At 43.1% G+C, this 10,719-nt stretch overlaps 1 long non-coding RNA gene across 1 annotated transcript; it reads right to left on the reverse strand.

The window, feature by feature from the left end:
* Positions 1-959: 959 nt before the first annotated feature.
* LOC133042331 (uncharacterized) lies at positions 960-7,900 on the reverse strand. Its single transcript, XR_009689475.1, has 3 exons — positions 7,860-7,900; positions 7,490-7,558; positions 960-1,376 (listed from the first exon to the last, which is right to left on the reverse strand). It is a non-coding gene; the product is annotated as an uncharacterized LOC133042331 (long non-coding RNA).
* Between the last annotated feature and the right edge of the window lie 2,819 nt (positions 7,901-10,719).

Here is a 10,719-nt window from a genome sequence, read left to right on the forward strand (position 1 = left end):
TTGCAGAGGGCATGAGTTTGATCCCTGATCCAGGATCTAAGCTCCTACATGCCACATGGGATGGCCCAAAAATAAATAGATGAAAATAAATTTTTAAAAATGCATAAAGACAAAGGGAAAAAAGGGAAATGCAAGGTGAAGATTGTGAAGGTGGGTCAACAATGCCTTCCTGGTGTGAAGGAAGCATGTCCTGGGTGGAAGAGGTTTTAGCAGTAGAGGACTGGTTGGAAGCCTAATTCTACCACTTACTGGATGGCACATCTTGGGAAAGTGACTCAACTTCTACAAGACTGTTTCCTCATCTGTTGCATACTGTTTTCTCTAGTCTCAGAGAGCTGTTACATGGACAAAATGATATGCTATATGTCTGTGCATGCATGCTCAGTCACTTCAGTCATGTCCGACTTTTTGTGACCCTGTTGGCTGTAGCCCACCAGGCTCCTCTGTCCATGGGATTCTCTAGGCAAGAGTACTGGAGTGGGTTGCCATTCCCTCCTCCAGGGGATCTTCCTGACCCAGGGATTGAACCTGAGTCTCCTACATTGCAAGTAGGAGATTCAGGTTTACTGCTGAGCCACCTGGGAAGCCCAGTATGCTAAATACCTATATAAGGATATAGATACAGATATAGATATATGCACACACACAGCCCTGGCACAGGCCCTGGCATTTAGAAAGAGCTGAATAAATGATGCTTTTGCTGTTGTGATTAAAAGATAGCCTTGTTGGGGATGGCATTGCCTGAGCCAGCCTTCTCAAACTCTCAGTGGAGAGGATGAGGCAGGCTATGTTCTTCTTCATGGTTCAGAAAGGTGGATATTGGACTGGAAAAGCAGAGTTCACATCTTTTCTGGGTTTTAGGTTCAAACTCCTGTTTTGGTTTTCTAAAGCTGCCTAACAAACTACCCCAAAACAGTGATTTAAAATGACATTTATTGATTTATTCATTATTCTGCAATTTGGATAGGACTTAGCAGGATCAGCTCATCTCTGCTCTGTGTCACATTGGCTGCCATGGCTCATCTGGAGAGGTTCAAGTGGGGCTAGAGGATTTTCTTCCAAGATGGTTCACTCGTGAGTTGATGTTGGCTGTTGTGGGAGCTTGACTGGGACTTTCAGTGAGGACCTCCATTCTCCTTATGTGGTTAATTTGGTCTTCTCACAGCATGGTGACTGGGTTTTGAGAAGGTGTATCCCCAAAGCACACATTCCAAGGGGACAAACCTCTCCTTTCACCAAGCTTGCTAATGTTCCATTGGCCAAAGCCAGTTGCATGACCAAGGCTAGGAAGTTGAAGAGGTGGAAGAAGGAGAGGATGATACCAGTCATGGATGACATCATTCATGGTTCATTGGTGGTCACCAAAGTAAGGTTCACTAAAAACAAAAAAAAGTGAGATGTAAGAATTTACAACCAAAATTCTGAATTCAGAGCAGATTCTCTATCCACTAGCTTCTATTCTTCATTGTAACTGATTCTTATGAATTATTCTTTGGATTGATGCACTCACAATCTTCAAATACCCCTGGAAGATGCCAAGCAGGCTTTGCTAATGTGCTACTTCCCTCACCCTTCATTTTCCAAAATATAAATATTTTAGATGAATGCACAAGGAGTCTAGGGCTGGGTGGATCAATCAGTTAGGTCTAATACATGCATTTTTGTGAGTCTGAATTGAACAGTCTAAAAACATCCTCAGATCTGCTCACCTCCCCCTGTTCACCCTGCATGAACAAGTTTTTAAAAAATTTTATTGACAAGGAATGAATTCTCTGAAACCAGCAGCAGAACCATTGTATTTTACCAATAGGGGCACATTACCTGAATAAATAAATAAAATACTTTATTTGCAAGAGGGAAAAAATCCATTTAGTGATTGAAACAACTTTCTCTTTTATAGCTAGTAGTATTAATTAGCCTCCCTTTTCTCTCCCCTTTTAAAAAGAGCATGTTTTAATTGTTACCTTTTTCCATATCCCTTTTTTTATGTCTGCAGTTTCCAAATTGATACTTGGCCTACTAGTAAGATCTTAAAAATAGGCTTGCATTACTTTTGAGAAAGACAGTTTTCAATTAATTAAAAATTATTTCATTTCAAAACTTAGAAACCTGTGAATCCCGAACCTAATACTTATGTTCTCTAATTGCATGAAGGAGGAATGCAGAAATAAATTTGGTTGAATGTGTAATTGGCATGCTTGTAGTAAGATTACTGTTTCAGCCTCTTGTACTTCCCAGGGAATGTACAGAAGTCTCAACTTCCACCAAAAGCTTTTGAATTCTTTGGCATCAAGTGGTTTAGGAGTGGAAACATGCAGAGAGCAAGTGGGGTACCCACTGGTGGGCTGAAGGAAGAAATGGTGGGAGCAGCCCTCCCTTGGCGTCCTCTCCAGATTTCTTTGTGTAGAGGAAGTAGTGCTTGCATATGTTCCCTGTTTCTTATTTCTCCTAGAGCTAGAGACCTGAAAACAGCTGTAACATTCCCACACAATCAAAACTGTGTTGCTTTCTCCTTTTTTCCTCCAACTGAACCTCCTTCTTTGCCAGAGACCTGCCTCAATATGCATTACTCTAAAGAATGGTATTATTGATTAAGCCCTTAGGTTACTAGAAGGGGGACCCATTCCAGGGCTTGAGAATAGACTCTTCTCTAGAACACTGAAATGAATTGTCCAAGGAGACACACATGTTGACACAGCAAGAGATTTTATTGGGAAGGTGGGGAGCGCCAGGGCAAGGGAACCCAGGAGAGCATTGTTGCTATGCAGCTCACAGTCTTGGGTTTTATAAGCCATATGGGTAGCTTTCCAGACTGTCTCTGGCCAATCGTCTTGCTTGTGCTCATATTTGGTCCCATTCAAGGCTCTTCCTGGGGGCACACACATCTCTTTGTCAGATGATTTCTAGCACAAGAATTTCTGAGAAGTTGGTGTGTGTATGCTAAGTCACTTCAGTCATGTCTGACTCTTTGTGACCCCGTGGACTGTAGCCTGCCAGGCTCCTCTGTCCATGGGATTCTCCACACAAGAATACTGGAGAGGGTTACCATTTCCTTCTCCAGGGGATCTTACTGACCCAGGGATCTAACCCGTGTCTCTTACGGCTCCTGCATTGGCGGACAAGTTCTTTACCACTGCGCCACCTGGGAAACCCTAGGACAATATTATGGGCTGATGTCTCCTCCCTCCTATTGACCCCTCCCAGATTCTCCTGGCTGGTGGTGGTTTATCAGTTCCGCATTCCCTATTTGGGTCCTCTTGTTGTGAGACAAGGCATGCAAGTGGCGATTATCCTTCCTGGCCAGGGCGGGTGGTTTCAGTCAATGGTTCCCTAGCACTTATGGGAACTTGGACTGGATGATGCTAATTACATGTATTATCTCTCAACTCTAAGAAGTAGATGTCAATATTTTTCTCTTACGGATGTGGAAATCAAGACATAGAAATGTTCGGTGATTGGTCTAAAGTCACACAGCTTGGTTCTGAGCTTAATTCTAAAGTCTGTTTTTTCAACCATTACTTTATTGCCTTTAATGTTAGTAAGGAGAAAGTTACCAAAACACCTAAGGTTCCTTTTCCCTGTGTGGGTAACTTCTCCTAGGAAAGACATGCTTTGGAGGCAGGATAGTACTTTTGAGAGCATAATTTGGGATCAGCAGATGCCAGATCTGTCTTTGGTTGTCTGTGTGACTGTGGGCAACTGTTTCATTTCTCTGAGCTGCAGTGGTCTTGTGTACCAAGTAAGAGTCATAGAGGAGCACACTATAATGGTTAAGACTGTGACCTACTTAAAAATGAAATGAAGTAATAGTACATGCTACTACATGGATGAACCTCGAAAATATGATACTAAGTGAAAGGAGCCAGTCAAAAAAGACTATCTATTACATAATGTCCAGAAGGGGGAAACCTATAGAGACAAAAAGTAGATTCGTAGTTGCCTAGAGCTGAGAAGAAAGGGGGAAATTGGGAGGTGACAGCTAAATGATATAGGACTTATTTCTGGAGTAGAGAAAATGTTCTAAAATTTGGTATGGTTGTGTATCTCTATGACTATGCCATTAGCCACTGATGCACACTTTAAATGGTGAATTGTGTGGCATGTGAATTGTTGTTTGTTGTTCAGTTTCTAAGTCGTGTCTAACTCTTTGCGACCCCGTGGACTGCAGCATGCCAGGCTTCCCTGTCCTTCACTATCTCCCAGAGTTTGTTCAAGTGCATGTCCATTGAGTCAGTGATGCTATCTAACTATCTCATCCTCTGTCATCCCTTTCACCTTTTGCCTTCAATCTTTCCCAGCATCAGGGTCTTTTCCAATGAGTTGGCTCCTGGCATCAGGTGACCAATGTATTGGAGCTTCAGCATCAGTCCTTTCAAAGAATATTCAGGGTTGATCTCCTTTAGGATTGACTGGTTAGATATCCTTGTTGTCCAAGGGACTCTCAGGAGTGTTCTCAGCACTACAATTCAAAAGCATCAATTCTTTGGTGCTCAGCCATCTTTATAGTCCAGTTCTCACATCATGTAATGACTACTGGAAAAACCCCATTAATGGGGCCTCTATGCCTCAGCATCCTCACTTGTAAGATTGGGATCAGAGTACCTACTCCATGGAGTTGTTGAGAAGATTGAATGCACTAAACTAAACAAAAGCATGGAACAGCATCTGGCACCCATAAACTCTTTTGTTTTTAACTGGGGTATTTTTAAAATCGGGGTATAGCTGCTTTTGCTACAATACTGGAAAAGGTCAGTTTTCATCCTAATCCCAAAGAAAGGCAATGCCAAAGAATGTTCAAAGTACTGCACAATTGCACTCATTTCACACGCTAGCAAAGTAATGCTCAAAATTCTCCAAGCTGGGCTTCAACAATACATGAACGGAGAACTTCCAGATGTTCAAGCTGGATTTAGAAGAGGCAGAAGAACCAGAGATCACATCGCCAACATCTGTTGGATCATCACAAAAGCAAGAGAATTCCAGAAAAACATCTACTTCTGCTTCATTGACTACACTAAAGCCTTTGACTGTGTGGATCACAACAAACTGCGGAAAATTTTTAAAGAGATGGGAATACCAGACCACCTTACCTGCCTCCTGAGAAATCTGTATGCAGGTCAAGAAGCAACAACTAGAACCAGACATCGAACAACCAACTGGTTCCAAATTAGGAAAGGAGTACATCAAGGCTGTATATTATCACCCAGCTTATTTAACTTATATGCAGGGTATATCATGCGAAATGCCAGGCTGGATGAAGCACAAGCTGGAATCAAGATGCCTGGGAGAAATATCAATAACCTCAGTTATGCAGATGACACCACCCTTATGGCAGAAAGCAAAGAGGAACTGAACAGTCTCTTGATGAAAGTGAAAGAGGAGAGTGAAAAAACTGGGTTAAAAATCAACATTCAAAAAACTAAGATCATGGCATCTGGTCCCATCACTTCATGGCAAATAGATGGGGAGACAGTGGAAACAGTGACAGACTTTACTTTCTTGGGCTCCAAAATCAGTGCAGATGGTCATTGCAGTCGTGAAATTAAAAGACGCTTGCTCCTTGGAAAAAAAGCTATGACCAACCTAGGCAGAATATTAAAAAGCAGAGACATTGCTTTGCTACAAAGATCCATCTAGACAAAGCTATGGTTTTTCCAGTAGTCATGTATAGATGTGAGTGCTAAGTCACTTCACTTGTGTCTGACTCTTTGTGACCCAGTGGCCTGTAGCCCACTGGGCTCCTCTGTCTATGGGATTCTTCAGGCAATAATACTGGAGTGGGTTGCCATTCCTTCTCCAATGGATGTGAGAGTTGGACCATAAAGAAGGTTGAACAGCGAAGAATTGTGATGTTGGAGAACTGAACTGTGAGAACACCACTGAACTGTGTTGTTGGTGAAGACTCTTGAGGGTCCCATGGACTGCAAGGAGATCAAACCAGTCAATTCTAAAGGAAATCAGTCCTGATTATTCATTAGAAGGACCAATGTTGAAGCTGAAACTCCAATACTTTGGCCACCTGATGCAAAGAACTGACTCATTAGAAAAGGCCCTGATGCTGGGAGAGATTGAAGGCAAATGAAGAACAGGGTGACAGAGGATGAGATGGTTGGATGGCATCACTGACTCAGTGGACATGAGTTTGAGTAAGCTCTGGGAGATGGCAAAAGATAGGGAAGTCTGGCACGCTGCAGTCCATGGGGTCTCAAATAGTTGGACAGGACTGAGCGACTGAACAACAACATAGTTGCTTTGAATTCTCAGATGGTTCAGTGGTAAAGAACCTGCCTGCCACTGCAGGAGTCTCTAGAGCTGCAGGTTTGATCCCTGGGTCAGGAAGGTCCCCTGTAGGAGGAAATGGCAACCCACTCCAGTATTCTTGACTGAGCATGCATGCTCCAATAGTTGTTTTATAATGTTTATTGGTTTACACTATACAATGAAGTGAATCAGCTATATATACACATATGTATGGAGAAGGAAGTGGCAACCCACTCCAGTATTGGTGCCTGGAGAATCCTATGGAAAAGGAGCCTGGTGGGCTACAGTCCATGGGGTCACAGAAGAGTCGGACATGACTTAGTGACTGAACAACAATACATATATCTCCTCCCTCCTGAACCTCCCTCCCATTCTCTTACCCCATCCATCTAGGTTACCACAGAGCCCCGAGATGAACTCCCTGTGCTATAATACTTCAGGTTCCCAATAGATATCTGTTTTATACGTGGTAGTGTGTGTATGCAAAAAGTGTCATGTTTCTATTATCAATATTAATTTAGTACAACATCTGACCTATTAGAAATGTTTTGTAAGTGGCAGCTATTGGTAATAGCAACTAGGACATCACTGTTTAAGGGAATTATTCTGAATTTTAGAAATCCTGTGACGGGACTGCTTTTGGAAATCAACCACAATGGATCTAAAGAGTGTTCTGCTCATCCTGCTGAGAAGCCCTGAGTTTTGGGTTCGAGTCTTACTGTCTTGACTCTGTGCCCCTGGTCACATGGACAGGCATTCAGAGGTGTTTGGCATCACCCACCGTCATCGGGAAAGTCCCAGGGGTGACTTCATCCTGTCAGCCCCTGAAGCTTTGTGCCCGTGGGCCGGCCCAGTTCCAGGCTGGACGGGAGCATCCTCTCACCGCCTGTGAAGCTCTCTCAGGAAAGAGATGCTGGGACTTACCTGGTGGTCTAGTGGTTAAGACTCCGTGCTTCCAATGTAGGAAATGTGGGTTCAATCCCTGGCTGGAGAACTAAAATCCCACATGCCACGTAATGTGACCAAAAAATAAGACTTAAAAAAAAAATAAAAAGGAAAGAGATTCTAAAACCCTCCTCCCAGCTTCTCAATATTTGAATTCCTCAGCGCTGACTTGCACACACTTGCAATCTGTTCCTTTTTCTGGCTTAGCTTCAGGAAAACTTTGAAGCCAACATGTTGCCTAAGAGTGATAATCAACTTCATTCAGGCTACAAGTAACACTTACCCCTTCTGTTTCCTTCAGATGAACTGTGCTCCGTTTTCTTCTTAAACGGTTAGCATTGTTTCTCAGATCCTGTCAAGAGCAGACGGTGATAAAAACCCTAACTTAATGAAAACATAAACATTTTGGCATCGCAGCCTTGTAATATGTGGAAGTCAAAATGATGTAAGGGGAATTATTTTTTAATTCCTCAACATGAAGGTCATTCAGAACCTACATAGATGACTCAAAGCCAAAGAAAGTTTAAGAAAGAGGACAAAGACGAGGACCCAGCTTCTTCACTGTGTTCATGAAACTTTGGGGAGATTTGAACATCCTTAGCTACTTGAGAGCAGACTGGAAGCCCATGCCTTTGGCGAGGCTCATCACTTACCTTGTTGTTTACCGGGGAGGGAAGTTGAGTGCTGTGTGAATGACTGACAGAGCTGGGCCTTTTATTGGACTGCATTTTTTTTTTTTTAATGGGTTGAGTTCCTGTGAAATCCTTCATTCCTCACATGGCCGCTATGAATCATCACTGGAGCCAGATCCGTCATGGAATGCCAGGAGCCTGATACAGGCTGATGCATTGCCTTGGCCAAGAAATCTGGGAAAGCGGCATTGTGATAAAGTTGCTTCTTATTTGACTGCCTTTCTTTTAAAATAGAAACTTCTGTTACTCACAGGAAGGTGCCAGAGGCTGTTTGCATCTCCTTTTTCTGTGCAAAGTGATTTGATTTTTAAGCAGCCTATCTTTATCATCCTTTCCCACCATTCCCAGACTTTATAATGCTGTTTTAAGGACATGGGCGTATGGCTCCTGATCTTGAACCTTGTTGGTGTGCTGTGAGGCTGAGGGCAGAGGAATGGACCATGTAGTTTGCTTGGCTTCTGTCCTATTTGGAAACTGGAGAAGAAGTCACATTCACAGCGCAAGTTAGAGTAGCTGAATGTGAAGCGATCGCTGGGACCATTTCCCTTGAAACTGCATTCATTTCAAACACTTGTACTGAGTACCTGCTAAGAAACAGGTGCTGTCCTAGAAGCTTGGGTATTTAAACATTTGATGTGGTCTCTGTGCTCCAAAGAGGAGCTAATGACGATGTTGTAAAGGACACAGGCATATAACTAATAGGTGTAAGTTATGTTTGGGGTGCAGAGGAAAGGGTAGTCAGTTCAACCTATGGGATGTCAGGGAAGTTGTCATATTGGAAGTGATACTTTGGAGCTTTTAAGAGGAATAAGTGTTCCTCTCATGGATGGGCTTGAAGGACATTTTTGTTCCAATGATTCATCCCAATATAATATCAGGGAATTTTTTTTTAATGCAACAAGGATTCTCCACAGTAAACCACAGGACCATGCTTGATGTATCATTGGATTCCTGACAGATAGAAATCAAAGAGGAACACTAGGGTTTGTATATGGCAACAAGATTGGACCATGGCATTCTTAATGTTTGGGACTGGATAATTTCTTTTCATGAAGGGGCTGTCCTATGCATTGTAGAATTTTTAGCAGAAACCTTGCCTCTACCCACTATATATCAATGGTACCCCACCTTCATCAGTCATGAGAACTCAAAAATGTCTTTGACATTGCCAAATGTCCCCAAAGGAGCAATATTACCCTCGATTGAGAAACTCTGGGCTGGAGAGCATTTGGAACAATTCTGGAGCTGAAGAATGGCAAGGGTGGTTGGCAGAACTTTAGCAATACTAGACACACGCAGCCTACATGGGTTGGCTTGGGAGAACTGTTTATTAGTATATAAATAACTCTTCAGAGCTGCTCATCTGGAGATCTACTTATCACATGGAGAGCAGTGTGGAGTATGAGGCTTGCCAGGTGGCGCTCGCGATAAAGAACCTGCCTACCAATGCAGGAGATGTAAGAGATGCGGGTTCAATCCTTGGTCAGGAAGATCCCCTGGAGGAGAGCATGGCAATCCACTCTAGTATTCTTGCCTGGAGAGTCCCATGGACAGAGGAGCCTGGTGGGCTACAGTCCATAGGGTCACAAAGAGTTGGACATGACTGAAGCATCTTAGTAGCAGCAGGAATACAGAGAAGCAGCTTAATAATGTATTGCTGTGTTGTGTGTAGTTGCTCAGTCGTGTCCACCTCTTTGTGACCCCATGGACTGTAGCCTGCCAGGCTCCTCTGCCCATGGGGATTCTCCAGGCAACAATATTGGAGTGGCTTGCCTTACCTTCCTCCAGGGGATCTTCCCAAGTCAGGGTTCAAACCCAGGTCTCCCGCATTGCAGGCGAATTCTTTACCATCTGAGCCGCCAGGGAAGCCCAATAATGTGTTAACACCTGCAATTCAGAACATCTGTTCAAATGACTTTCCACTTGGAACTCATAATTGAAATTACCTTTGGTTTCCTTAGTCTGAGTCCTAATACATCGAGGAGGTCTCTCCCAATTGGCAACCAAACCAGCTTTGCATTGCAACTTCTCTGAAAACTACCAGCCTTTCTTTAAGAGGTGATCCCAGAGTGTCACCACATGAATTTCCCTTTTGAGTCAGACTCTCAGAAAATGTGCTCACCAAAGGTGACCAAATTCATCTGGCCATTTCTGCATGACTTGGTAAGATACAGAGGATATTTCCATTTTATAAAACAAAGTGTGCAGATCTATTCAAAGCATCAAGATAGAGGCCATTTTTTAGAGCCAACTAGCTATGGGGCCTACAAATATGAGGGGCACAGAGTCTCTGTTATACAAGGGTTCTTGGAGCTAAGAGTCTTAATAGAATTCATGGTGATTTAAAAGAAGTTAATTAACCTCTCTGTATCCATTTTTTTCCTTTGTAAAATGAGGTAATATAAATATGTATCTTTTTATGGGGTTGGTGAGAATTGAAAGGAAATCATCCAAGAATGATATCAGCAGAGTGCCTGGTGTGCAGCGAGCACTTTACACATGTTAATTGAAATTATATTGTCACCGATATTTCAATGCCATCATAATATGCTTGGAAGCTCTGAGAGCATCAAGACGGGATCCTTGATTGAGGGTGGACAGTGGGAATCAGCGAAGGCTCTGTAATGGGAGAAACCCAGTAGGAGTCCTGAAGGAGGAAGACCTAGAAGCTGGGTAGAGTGAGCAAGACAACAGGGTGTTTTCAGCCTTGCTGTTCTCTCTGCTGAGCCAACCATCCCCAGATCTCTGAAAGACTCACTGCCTCCCTCCAGAGGGACTTTGCTCAAATTTGCTTCTTTCTCATTAAGTCCTTCTACCCATA

This window comes from Dama dama, chromosome 21, assembly GCF_033118175.1.
Source record: "Dama dama isolate Ldn47 chromosome 21, ASM3311817v1, whole genome shotgun sequence".
Classification (NCBI taxonomy): domain Eukaryota; kingdom Metazoa; phylum Chordata; class Mammalia; order Artiodactyla; family Cervidae; genus Dama; species Dama dama.